The 14,459-nt window shown below is 45.5% G+C and overlaps 1 protein-coding gene across 9 annotated transcripts in view; it reads left to right on the forward strand.

Annotated features, from left to right (window-relative positions):
* LOC125465342 (ras-specific guanine nucleotide-releasing factor RalGPS1-like) overlaps positions 1-14,459 on the forward strand; it is a 713,999-nt gene that overhangs the window by 157,413 nt on the left and 542,127 nt on the right. The window lies entirely within an intron of this gene.

The raw sequence follows: 14,459 nt of genomic DNA on the forward strand, positions 1-14,459 counted from the left end.
AGGCCAAGCAGCATCTCAGGAGCACAAAAGCTGACGTTTCGGGCCTAGACCCTTCATCAGAGAGGGGGATGGGGAGAGGGAACTGGAATAAATAGGGAGAGAGGGGGAGGCGGACTGAAGATGGAGAGTAAAGAAGATAGGTGGAGAGAGTGTAGTTGGGGAGGTAGGGAGGGGATAGGTCAGTCCAGGGAAGACGGACAGGTCAAGGAGGTGGGATGAGGTTAGTAGGTAGCTGGGGGTGCGGCTTGGGGTGGGAGGAAGGGATGGGTGAGAGGAAGAACTGGTTAGGGAGGCAGAGACAGGTTGGACTGGTTTTGGGATGCAGTGGGTGGGGGGGAAGAGCTGGGCTGGTTGTGTGGTGCGGTGGGGGGAGGGGATGAACTGGGCTGGTTTAGGGAAGCAGTAGGGGAAGGGGAGATTTTGAAACTGGTGAAGTCCACATTGATACCATATGGCTGCAGGGTTCCCAGGCGGAATATGAGTTGCTGTTCCTGCAACCTTCGGGTGGCATCATTGTGGCACTGCAGGAGGCCCATGATGGACATGTCATCAAGAGAATGGGAGGGGGAGTGGAAATGGTTTGCGACTGGGAGGTGCAGTTGTTTGTTGCGAACTGAGCGGAGGTGTTCTGCAAAGCGGTCCCCAAGCCTCCGCTTGGTTTCCCCAATGTAGAGGAAGCCGCACCGGGTACAGTGGATGCAGTATACCACATTAAGCAGAGGTTCACCTGCACATCTGCCAATGTGGAATGTCATCTTGGGGCCTGGGATGGGGGTGAGGGAGGAGGTGTGGGGACAAGTGTAGCATTTCCTGCGGTTGCAGGGGAAGGTGCCGGGTGTGGTGGGGTTGGAGGGCAGTGTGGAGCGAACAAGGGAGTCACGGAGAGAGTGGTCTCTCTGGAAAGCAGACAGGGGAGGGGATGGAAAAATGTCTTGGGTGGTGGGGTCGGATTGTAAATGGCGGAAGTGTCGGAGGATAATGCGTTGTATCCGGAGGTTGATAGGGTGGTGTGTGAGAACGAGGGGGATCCTCTTGGGGCGGTTGTGGCGGGGGCGGGGTGTGAGGGATGTGTCGCGGGAAATGCGGTCAAGGGCGTTCTCGATCACCGTGGGGGGAAAGTTGCGGTCCTTAAAGAACTTGGACATCTGGGATGTGCGGGAGTGGAATGTCTTATCGTGGGAGCAGATGCGGCGGAGGCGGAGGAATTGGGAATAGGGGATGGAATTTTTGCAGGAGGGTGGGTGGGAGGAGGTGTATTCTAGGTAGCTGTGGGAGTCGGTGGGCTTGAAATGGACATCAGTTACAAGCTGGTTGCCTGAGATGGAGACTGAGAGGTCCAGGAAGGTGAGGGATGTGCTGGAGATGGCCCAGGTGAACTGAAGGTTGGGGTGGAAGGCGTTGGTGAAGTGGATGAACTGTTCGAGCTCCTCTGGGGAGCAAGAGGCGGCGCCGATACAGTCATCAATGTACCGGAGGAAGAGGTGGGGTTTGGGGCCTGTGTAGGTGCGGAAGAGGGACTGTTCCACGTAACCTACAAAGAGGCAGGCATAGCTGGGGCCCATGCGGGTGCCCATGGCCACCCCCTTAGTCTGTAGGAAGTGGGAGGAGTCAAAAGAGAAGTTGTTGAGTGTGAGGACGAGTTCAGCTAGGCGGATGAGAGTGTCGGTGGAGGGGGCCTGTTCGGGCCTGCGGGACAGGAAGAAGCGGAGGGCCTTGAGGCCATCTCCATGCGGAGATGATTGAGGTGATGAGGTCGTGAATGCTGTTGGAGATGATGAGGTGATGAGGTTGTGAATGGTGTTGGAGATCATCTCCAACACCATTCACGACCTCATCACCTCAGGGGACCTCCCACCCACAGCCTCCAACCTCATTGTTCCCCAACCCCGCACGGCCCGTTTCTATCTCCTTCCCAAAATCCACAAACCTGCCTGCCCTGGTCCACCCATCGTCTCAGCCTACTCCTGCCCCACCGAACTCATCTACACCTATCTGGACTCCATTTTCTCCCCTTTGGTCCAGGAACTCCCCACCTACGTCCGTGACACCACCCACGCCCTCCACCTCCTCCAGGACTTCCAATTCCCTGGCCCCCAACACCTCATATTCACCATGGACGTCCAGTCCCTGTACACCTGCATTCCGCATGGAGATGGCCTCAAGGCCCTCCGCTTCTTCCTGTCCCGCAGGCCCGAACAGGCCCCCTCCACCGACACTCTCATCCGCCTAGCTGAACTCGTCCTCACACTCAACAACTTCTCTTTTGACTCCTCCCACTTCCTACAGACTAAGGGGGTGGCCATGGGCACCCGCATGGGCCCCAGCTATGCCTGCCTCTTTGTAGGTTACGTGGAACAGTCCCTCTTCCGCACCTACACAGGCCCCAAACCCCACCTCTTCCTCCGGTACATTGATGACTGTATCGGCGCCGCCTCTTGCTCCCCAGAGGAGCTCGAACAGTTCATCCACTTCACCAACGCCTTCCACCCCAACCTTCAGTTCACCTGGGCCATCTCCAGCACATCCCTCACCTTCCTGGACCTCTCAGTCTCCATCTCAGGCAACCAGCTTGTAACTGGTGTCCATTTCAAGCCCACCGACTCCCACAGCTACCTAGAATACACCTCCTCCCACCCACCCTCCTGCAAAAATTCCATCCCCTATTCCCAATTCCTCCGCCTCCGCCGCATCTGCTCCCATGATAAGACATTCCACTCCCGCACATCCCAGATGTCCAAGTTCTTTAAGGACCGCAACTTTCCCCCCACGGTGATCGAGAACGCCCTTGACCGCATTTCCCGCGACACATCCCTCACACCCCGCCCCCGCCACAACCGCCCCAAGAGGATCCCCCTTGTTCTCACACACCACCCTACCAACCTCCGGATACAACGCATTATCCTCCGACACTTCCGCCATTTACAATCCGACCCCACCACCCAAGACATTTTTCCATCCCCTCCCCTGTCTGCTTTCCGGAGAGACCACTCTCTCCGTGACTCCCTTGTTCGCTCCACACTGCCCTCCAACCCCACCACACCCGGCACCTTCCCCTGCAACCGCAGGAAATGCTACACTTGTCCCCACACCACCTCCCTCACCCCCATCCCAGGCCCCAAGATGACATTCCACATTAAGCAGAAGTTCACCTGCACATCTGCCAATGTGGTATACTGCATCCACTGTACCCGGTGCGGCTTCCTCTACATTGGGGAAACCAAGCGGAGGCTTGGGGACCGCTTTGCAGAACACCTCCGCTCAGTTCGCAACAAACAACTGCACCTCCCAGTCGCAAACCATTTCCACTCCCCCTCCCATTCTCTTGATGACATGTCCATCATGGGCCTCCTGCAGTGCCACAATGATGCCACCCGAAGGTTGCAGGAACAGCAACTCATATTCCGCCTGGGAACCCTGCAGCCATATGGTATCAATGTGGACTTCACCAGTTTCAAAATCTCCCCTTCCCCTACTGCATCCCTAAACCAGCCCAGTTCATCCCCTCCCCCCACTGCACCACACAACCAGCCCAGCTCTTCCCCCCCACCCACTGCATCCCAAAACCAGTCCAACCTGTCTCTGCCTCCTAACCGGTTCTTCCTCTCACCCATCCCTTCCTCCCACCCCAAGCCGCACCCCCAGCTACCTACTAACCTCATCCCACCTCCTTGACCTGTCCGTCTTCCCTGGACTGACCTATCCCCTCCCTACCTCCCCAACTACACTCTCTCCACCTATCTTCTTTACTCTCCATCTTCGGTCCGCCTCCCCCTCTCTCCCTATTTATTCCAGTTCCCTCCCCCCATCCCCTTCTCTGATGAAGGGTCTAGGCCCGAAACGTCAGCTTTTGTGCTCCTGAGATGCTGCTTGGCCTGCTGTGTTCATCCAGCCTCACATTTTATTATCTTGGAATCTCCAGCATCTGCAGTTCCCATTATCTCTGATACTATTTGAGCTTCTACTTCAGTTTTACAACATAGTCTTCAATCGTGAGTTATTTGCTGCTTGTGAATGATCTCATTCGACATGGAATGCCAAATAATATGGCACAATTTTTCAAGAAGGGTGGTAGGGATAAAGCAGGGAACTGCAGGCCAGTGAGGATCATGTCCCGTAACCTGCGGAAAAGACTGACCATTCACCCTACCTCTGCCCCTAATGATTTTATGAGCATCTATAAGATCATCCCCCAGTCTCCAAAACTCCAGGGAAAATAACCCCCGTCTGTTCAGCCTTTCGCTATACCTCAAATCATCCAGCCCAGGCAATGTCTTTGTAAATCTTGTCTGAACCCTTTCAAGTTTCCTATAGCAGGGAAATAAGACACATGAAACAAAGATGATAGGAGCAACATGTGTGACAAGTTTGATTTAAGTTTCTGGAGGAGCTGACTAGATGTGTGGATGAGGATAGAGCATTGAATACATTTTACATGGATGCCAGTCAGGATTATAGCAAGGTCTCAAGGAAGCCTGGTCAATAATACAAGCCCCCCAGGAACCAGGGCAATTTTGCTAATTGGGTCTAAAATTGGCTTGGTAGTAGGAGGCAGAAAGTTTTTGTTTGCGTGACTAGAAGTCTGTGTCTAGCTGTACCAGAGGGTTGATGCTGGGCGCCTTGCTGTTTGTTGTGCACATTAATGATCGAGAGGTGAATGTAGATGGCGTCTTGAGTATGTTGACAGAAGACACAAAAATTGCTGGTGTGGTAAATATTGAAGAGGAAAGCCTTAGACTACAAGCACAATATAGCGGGGATGGTCAGATGAGCAGAACACTGGCAGATGGAATTTAACCCTGTAAAGTTAGAGACGATGCATTTGGTGAAGACTAATAAGATAAGACAGTACACAATGAATTGTAGGATGTTAGGAAGTACAGAGGTTCAGAGAGACCTGGGTATGCATGTCCACAGATCCTTGAAGACAACAGGACTAGTGGATAAGATAATAAAATGTGAGGCTGGATGAACACAGCAGGCCAAGCAGCATCTCAGGAGCACAAAAGCTGACGTTTCGGGCCTAGACCCTTCATCAGAGAGGGGGATGGGAGGAGGGAACTGGAATAAATAGGGAGAGAGGGGGAGGCGGACCGAAGATGGAGAGTAAAGAAGATAGGTGGAGAGAGTGTAGGTGGGGAGGTAGGGAGGGGATAGGTCAGTCCAGGGAAGACGGACAGGTCAAGGAGGTGGGATGAGGTTAGTAGGTAGCTGGGGGTGCGGCTTGGGGTGGGAGGAAGGGATGGGTGAGAGGAAGAACCGGTTAGGGAGGCAGAGACAGGTTGGACTGGTTTTGGGATGCAGTGGGTGGGGGGGAAGAGCTGGGCTGGTTGTGTGGTGCAGTGGGGGGAGGGGATGAACTGGGCTGGTTTAGGGATGCAGTAGGGGAAGGGGAGATTTTGAAACTGGTGAAGTCCACATTGATACCATATGGCTGCAGGGTTCCCAGGCGGAATATGAGTTGCTGTTCCTGCAACCTTCGGGTGGCATCATTGTGGCATTGGGGCAAGTGGATAAGGTTGTTAAGAAGGCATATAGAATACTTTTCTTTTTAATCAGTTATCGTATTAAATACGAGAGCAGGGAGTTTGTCATGGAACTGAATATAACATTAGTTCGGCACAGCTAGAGTTCTATGTGCAGTCTTGGTTGTCACACTATGGTAAGGATATGACTGTGCTAGAAAGGGTGCAGAGGAGATTCACCAGCATGTTGTTTGAGCTGGAGTGATTCAGCTACCAAGAGAGATTAGTTAGGGAAAGGTTTGTTTTCCCTAGAGTAGGAAAGGTTGAGGGGAGGTCTGATTGAGATGGACAGGATTACGAGGGGCATAGATAGGGTGGATGGGAAGAAATGTTTCCCCTGAGTAAAGGGACCAACAGCAAGGGACCATAGATTTAAGGTAAATGGCAGGACACTTCAGGGCAATTTAAGGAAGAATTATTTTGCATTGAGACTGATGGGTATCTAGAACTAACTGTCTGAAAAGGTAGTTGAGGCAGGAGCCCTCACAACATTTAAGAGGTATTTAGATGATACGAAATTTCATAGTCGTCAAGGCTATGGGCCAAGTGCTGAAAAATGGGACTAGAGGAGATATGTTCTTAATGACCAGAATGGAGTCTAATTCAGTTGCACAAAATGTAGATCAAATCAAGGTATACTGGTTACAATAACATCTGTTTAACCTATTATGTTGACTTGGATACGTTTTACTTGTTGATTAAACAAGTTATTTTTATTGCAGAAAATCAGACATGAAAGTAGTGATTCGGCAAGTAAGCTGCTTGTTAGTTTGATGACACTCACTCCTATAAGTCAGATGTTGCGGTTCCTAGCCCCATGTGGGACTTGACACACACATTCCACCTTAATGGAATGCTGCACTACTGCTGACACCATTGTACAGAGGAGACATTCTGGAATCATGACATCTGTTCCAATCATTCAAAATCCTGCAGCACAGTCCAAAAAGAGGAGTATCATGCTGGTGAGATAATGGGAACTGCAGATGCTGGAGAATCCAAGATAATAAAGTGTAAAGCTGGATGAACACAGTAGGCCAAGCAGCATCTCAGGAGCACAAAAGTTGACGTCTCGGGCCTAGACCCTCTCTGATGAAGGGTCTAGGCCCGAAACGTCAGCTTTTGTGCTCCTGAGATGCTGCTTGGCCTGCTGTGTTCATCCAGCTTCACACTTTATTATCTAGGATCGTGCTGGTGTCCTGGTCAGCATTCTCAGCATTCAGTCGCTGCTTCTTTTCATTGTTATGGTACATCTTCTTGTAGAAAATGGCTGTCTACCTCAGTCTAATCATTGGCTTTTAAAACAGCTCATCGTATGTTAAATGCTTTGAGATGAGACAGAGAGGTGTGGTAAATTGATGTTGAATGCTTTGTAAAAATATTTGCACACAATATGTTTAAAGATGATCGCAACCATAGAATTGTAATATTTTGTGCTTATCAACCAAAATAATTCAGCAATTAAAAATGAGATCTAGAGTTGTGAGAGCATGGAATGCGTTGCCAGCAGCAGTTGTGGAAGCAAGGTCATTGGGGTCATTTAAGAGACTGCTGGACATGTATATGGTCACAGAAATTTGAGGGTGCATACATGAGGATCAATGGTCGGCACAACATTGTGGGCTGAAGGGCCTGTTCTGTGCTGTACTGTTCTATGTTCTATGTTCTATTTTGTGGCATCAATGAAAATCATTCATGTTTGCCATGAAGTTTTATATCTGCAGAGGTTTAAGGCTGTTGGCACATACTGAAATATTGCATGTTACTGTTGCTGCTGAATCAATGCTGAGTTCTTCTGTTTTCTTTCTTGGTCCTACTTTATTGATGGCTGAAATCCTGAGGTTGCTCTCACAGCTGAGTCTCCAGTATTAAAGGAAAAGCAAACCAGCAGTGTTGCATTTCATTACTCTCTGAAAGACCTCTGGAGGAACTACACATGGCAAATAATCAATAAATATATGTTTTAGATACAACAAGCATGCTGTAAGTTCTTGGTTGTCAAGCGCTTGCAAGATTTTTTTTGTGATTCAGCATTACCCGCTTCAAGGAAAACAGAACAAATTTTGTAAAATATAAAATGACAGACACATTTTTCTAATATTGCAGCAGTGAAATAGAACAAGTTATGTAGGTACAAGGAAATGTTGAATTCCAGATCACCATTATGAGGTGCTCATAGTTCTACAGGATGGTTTAGTTGTTACGATATCTTTGAAAAATCATTAACCACATTACATCGTCCTGATATGAGCATTTGCAAACTATCGAACAGATAACGTGCAGAGATTAATAGGACAGTTAGGCATTTTAAATCAATAGCAAGTGCTGTCAGCTTCATATCTGTATAATGTGTAGCTTAGCTCCAGTAAATTCAAGTCAAATGTAGGCAAGTCATACAATATCACCCTGTGTATTGTTAGACCTCTTTGGCTTCACGCTATCGATATAACTGCATCTGAAGCTTTAGAAAGCACCCAGGCAGCCCAAGTTTTAGCCTTCAATTTTATGTATTAATGATAGCAGAGAGCAATCATTTCAAAGACGCTTACTTTCAAAAAATACAGTTTTAAATGTGAGTTAAGTGTGTAGGCTGTCAGAATTGCCCCTTGTGCCTTTCTGTTCCTTCCAGGGCCTGGCAGATGCCATTTTCTGATTCCATGCCGTTTTGGATTCTGTGAACATGCCAGTGCTATCATTTGTCTTCTCTTGGGGAGTCTGTTTGTCATCTTTCTTTTGAATAGCTCAGGATGCACTGTAATAACTTGCCAAACTTCCTTCAGCACCTGCCAAAGCTCATGACACTCTGAAGCCTAAAGGAAAAGGATAGAAAACTCGGAGAATGCTGGAGAAACTCTAAAGTTCAGATGGCATCAATGGAGAGAGAAGCAGAGTTCATGTTTAGAAACTGGTATGATGATTCTTCAAAATTGAAAGATGTTGGAAATTTTATTTTTAATGCTTTTGACAGAGGCAGAAGTCCAATGCAAAAGACGGAAGGATTATTTATAATGGAGAAAGAGAAAAAGAGATGTTAAGTTGATATAAATTAAGGTGTGGAAGGGAGAGAATGAGCCCTGAGCATGACTTTAAATTATAGAATGAATATAGAACCTATTTTACCCATTTCAGGATGTCAGTATGAACTTACCTCCAGGCAGTGTGATCATGGTTTAATGAGTTTAAAATGTCACTGTGTATTCTAACTGGAGTTCTTCCTTTAATTGATTTGATTCGCTTTCTTTCATTTCTTTGTCTTCATTTTTTTTCTCTCCTTGCTTGTTCCTTGTTGTGGAAGTCAACTGTCTATTTTGTTATATTTTAAACAGTCGAGTTGGCAACCCTCTCCTTTGTCCCTTTGTTTCTGTTTACTTTGTGGCTGAAATTCTCCCCCTTCTCAATGTAAAGTCTATTATGTCAAATCAGTGATAATGAAGAATTCGATGCATTCGCTTTTGCGGGTCAATCCTTGCAGTACCTCCTTCTGGTGTTTTGAGTTGAGAGAATATCCCTACGTGCTTTGCTTTGTCATTTTGGCTGTATGGGCAAAATGCTAAAGTCTCCAAACTATGTTTTGAATAATGGATTGGTTGCTAAGAGACCCAGAGCCTAGTAAGCAAGGCCATGTTGTGATAACACGTAGGGAGCCAGACAATTACAGATAAGGGGAGAGGACAACATTTTGGACGTTGCGTAAACCTCATCCTGCTATTACTGGCTTGGTTGCAAACTGATACCAGTATGTGAAGTCCAAGGTAGCGAATTAAAGATAAGAACAAGACCTGTTCCTTCCAAATGTTTGAGCTCTCTCAGGACAGGCAAACTCAACTAGCTTTATGTATGACCAACTGAAAAGGCAAGTCTGATCACTTTAAACGGATTCAGGAAGATGCAATTGCTCATTATCGCCATTTTTGAAAAACTGTAGAACGTTAGAATGCACATTATACATTTGAGATATTAACGAATGCATGTTCTTGTATAAAGCCTGTTTAACTTGAATCATGTGGAAGTCAGTTTTGCGGGACTGACAGTTCCTCATTGCAATCTGAGCCCATTAAGAGAAAGTGCAAAACCAGTTTTAGAATTATGGAATTGAAATAACTGCACAGAGGCCAGTATCCTGTCACCAATCACCCGTTATTTACACGTGCATAGTATATTGGCTGTGACCAGCCAGCTCAAAGCCAGTCCCTAGACTGAGGAGATCTTCTGAATCTCCTGCTTATATCTGTCAGCCAGAGCTCCCTGATTGGGATTGTTAACCTGGGCCAATCAACAGTCTTTATAGTCAATGAGGTCTGCCTGACCCTGGTTCCAATCACTTCAGAAATCAACCAAAACTTTACAAGTTTCTTACAGCACTACGATATAAATAGGCCCGAAAAAGAAATGCCAAATGTATAATCAGCTTTGTCTACCTCCAATGTACATTTGAAGCGGATATTTGAAAATTGACAATAACCTGTGCACTATCTTGCAGGAGTGTTCATCTTTAACACTGAGGCATCATACAAGTAGTCTGCTAGGCCATGCCATGTTCGTAAATTACTTTTTAAATCAGTTTGTCTGTTCAAAGTCTTTAATGGTACAAAATGTGCTAATGCTGTTTTTTGCTTCAGTTGTATAACTACGCTGCAGTTTACTTCCTGTTACCACATACAGAATTTATACTGACTATTATTCTGTAATACTTGACCACTAACAATTGGCACCATATGCTAAACACATTGTACTGGATAATTTTTCAATGTCTTTCTGAACCTATGATACGGAGCAAGTTTCCTCTAAGTATCAGTGCTTACGATATTTTGTGCAAAGAAAAAGTCAATTTGGAAATTCTATACTGTGTGTTCTATGTAATATAAGAGTATGATTTTTCAAGGTTAAGATTGCATTGGTTTTACAGTTCAAAATATAATACTTTACTCTAGTAGTTCATCTTATCCTTTGAACAAGACAGTATGACAACCCTGCAATTCTCCCTAGATATCAATAGGAGAGAACACTGCATAGTTCTTGCGGAGGCCAAGTCCTGTGTTCACCCTGAGGACTAGCCTATGTCCCTATCCTAACTGATATTGTTAAACTGCCACTTTGGTAAATGGGACAGATTTTGCAAAGATTAAATTGGACAAGTCTGAGCTGCTGTGGGCTATCAGTGACAGCAAAGTTGTATTAGTCCACAATCTGTCATCGCCTGGCCAGGCTTATCTCCCACTCCATTGTAACCCTCCGACTAAAGATCAACCCTGGTTCAAAGAAAGCTGTAGGAGGCCATACCTAATCCATGGCATAGATTTGAACTGATGTGCAAAAGAAACAAGGGTGATATAAGAAAGAAGCTTTTGCACAATGAGTAGCTACAGTATGAATGCATTGCCTGGAGATATGGCAGAATCAGGTTCTACCAAGGTGTTCAAGAGTGCACGGGATGATTACGCAGATTGAAATAATGTGGGGATAAAGCAATAGGTTGCTGTTAGGTAATGATGAATGTTTGAAGAGCTGGTACAGAAAGGTGAGCCAAATGGCCTTGTTCTGTATTGTAACTATTGTGATTTTGTACCTGGACTATCACTAGGCGTATCCAAACTATAATTTGAAACTGCAGTGCTGAAATATATGGGTGCTGATGCAGCACGCAGTAGGCACAGTTAAGTGATCCCACAACCTAACTAATCAGATCTAATCTCTACTGTCTTGCTGTATTCTGTCATGAATGGTGGTGGACAATAAAACAACATCAGAAAGAGGAAGTAGGAACTGCTGATGCTGGAGAATCTGAGATGACAAGGTGTAGAGCTGGCTGAACACAGCAGGCCAAGCAGCATCTTAGGAGCAGGAAGGCTGACGTTTCGGGTCTAGTTCCTTCTTCAGAAATGATAGACCCAAAATGTCAGCTTTCCTCCTCTGATGCTGCTTGACCTGCTGTGTCCATCCAGCTCTATACTTTGTTGTCTCAGAAGGAGGAAGCTCCACAACTATTTCCATCTTCACCCAGAATTTCAAGTAAAAGAGAGGGGTCTGGTGGCATGGTGATAGTACTGTAGCTCTGAGCCAGGGAACTTGGGTTCAAGTCCCTCCTGCTCCAGAATTTTATAATGACATCTCTGAGCAGGTTGATTTTTAAAAAATGAATGTCTATCAATACAATAGATAAAGCTGAAGCATTTTAAAACCATCTTCAGTCAGAAGTGCCGAGTGGATGGTCTATCATGGCCTCTACAGAGGTTCCCAGCTTCACAAACACCAATCTTCAACTAATTAAATTAACTCAACGTGAAATGAAGAAACAGCTGAAGGCACTGGATGCTGCAAAGACAATAGGGCCTGACAATATTCTGCAATAGTACTGAAGACCTGTTCTCCAGAATCAGCCATCCAAGCTGTTGCAGTATAATTACAACACTGGTATCTTCCCAAAAGTGTAGAAAATTGCCCAGGTACATCCGATACACACAAAGCAGGACAAATACATCACAGCTAATTACTGCCTCAACAGTTTACGGCCAATCATCAGCAAAATGGTGAAAGGGTTTGCAATTGAGCAGCACTTACAAAGCAATAACATTCTAACTAACACTCAGTTTGGGCTTCTCTAGGGCTACCCAGCTCCTGACATCATTACACCCTTGGCCAAAACATGGAAGGAAGAGCTGAATTTTTAGACTGCCCTTCACATCAAGGAAGTATTTGACTGAATGGAGCGTCGGACTCTGGGAAAACTCTCAATTGGTTGGAATCATGCTAAACACAGAAGATGATGGTTGGGTGGTTGGAGATCAGCCATCTCAGCACCGGGACATCAGGTTTGAGTTTCTCAGGGTAGTGTTCTAGGACCAACTACCACTAGCTGCTTCAGCAATTCACTTCACTTTTCTCTATGATCAGGTCAGAAGTAGGAATGTTTGCTGATTTTGGTGCTCAGCGCCATTTTCAGCTCCTCAGATGCTGAATCAGTCCTTTATCAGAAACTGAATAAGGCTGGCCACATAAATATTATTATTACAAGAGCAGATCAGAGGCTAGGAATCCAGCAGTGAGTAACTCACTACCTGATTCAGTCTGATCACATCTCCTGAGAAATAAAGAATATTGAATCCCCTCAGTGTTAAACACTGGCCAAACTTAAACAATAATGATGTGGTCACTGTAGACGTACATTTAACACCAATATTTTAAGACATGCAAGATAGTCCATATCAAAGCTGTCGTTTTTAACCTGTGTGTTTTCTCTCTATGTGCCAAGCATTCCAAAAATTAAAAAGTATCTTTGAAATGTTCAAGACCTTGGCATGCTGATTAACAAGGATATAAATGTGCTTTGTATACAGTACTTGGTTTCAAAAGAGTTGGTACGCCTTTCCTCTATCTAAGGATGTAGGATTCAGCATCCTCGTCCCAGATTCCTCCAATGGTAACATTTGCATAAATTGAACATCAAAGTGAATTCTATAGAAGCAAGGGATCAGTGGCAGCCTCAAGCATCAAAGAATATTCCTTGTCACTGTTCCAGAGATTAAACAAAGTGGAAAAATAAATCAAAAAAAGGAAGGAAATGAAGTAAATTGTTGAGGAAAAAGAACTGGTATTACATTGAAACATTAACCAAAGCAGGAGTGAAATTCCAATTTTAATCCTTGCATGTTGTTCCGGCATGCACTTCGCTTTCAGAGACGTGGCAATGATTGATCAGCTTTTTGATTGTTAAGGCCCTGCTGAAAATTTCACATCAAACTAACATTTTTTCCTAAATCAGTTGCACTGACAGTGGGAATCCAGTGACCCAACTCTTTATTGCCCTCTGGTTGTTAGACTTGCTAATAACTTCTGATTGAACTAATGTGAACTCAGCAATAGATTTTCCACCTCGCTAGCCAGTGACTGTTGTTGTATTCTCACCAGGTTCTGCCAACTTTGCTACTGCTGGTGTCACTTCTCTATCTCAGCAAATTGAGAAAAGTTTGGACATGAGATTATTTATTATGTACAATCAACAGCAGAGAATGTAATCCAACCAGCCTCTGTGTGTAGTTAAAGTGGGCACAGTTACCAGAATAGTGCAAGATGCTTCTTGATGTGCATCTTGTCCAAGGCTTGATTTATCCCTGAAAATGAAATGTGATGAATAACTGTTTCAGGGACAGTAGGAACTGCAGATGCTGGAGAATCTGAGATAACAAGGTGTAGAGCTGGATGAACACAGCAGGCCAAGCAGCATCAGAGGAGCAGGAAAGCTGACGTTTCGGGCCTAGACCCTTCTTCAAAAATGGATTCTAGGCCCAAAACGTCAGCCTTCCTTCTCCTCTGCTGCTTGGCCTGCAGTGTTCATCCAGCTCTACACTTTGTTATCGGTGATGAATGATGTGTGCTGGGGACAAATGAAGGAATAACAATTGCAACGTAATTTAGTCCAAAGGCAAAAGAATTTATATGGAAAATTTGAAGCTAAAACAGAAAACAGTGGAAAGCCTTAACGTCCCAAATGTTTTGTGTCAACAAGCTGATCTAAAGAAAGCTCAAGGTGGGAAAGGAAAACATTGAGAGAGACTGGAAACCAAGGAAACTGCAGTCCGTTGCTTTGGGCCTTCAAAATATTTTCTAATAAGATCCTGATCTACACTTTGACAAATCCAGCAGAGTATTGACTGGGAACTTGAGGGCACTGAGTGGTTCATATAACACGTGGAACTCCTGTAGCAGGAAGCTGAACAGGATAGTTCTGACTCTGAGCCATACAGCATGAAAGCAGCATTTATTTAAAATAAACAAAGAACTCGAGTAAAGGATTCTTTAATTGTAAAGCCCAGAAATTCATTTTTGGACTCATCCCTTGAATTTTTGCTTTCTGAAGATGGTTTTGCAGGCATGATCACAGCTGCACAGGTCAAAATCCTATCCAAGTTGTTTTGATTTCGGAGTGTGGGGTTCCTCGAC

The sequence above is a fragment of the Stegostoma tigrinum genome, chromosome 29 (assembly GCF_030684315.1).
Source record: "Stegostoma tigrinum isolate sSteTig4 chromosome 29, sSteTig4.hap1, whole genome shotgun sequence".
Lineage (NCBI taxonomy): Eukaryota > Metazoa > Chordata > Chondrichthyes > Orectolobiformes > Stegostomatidae > Stegostoma > Stegostoma tigrinum.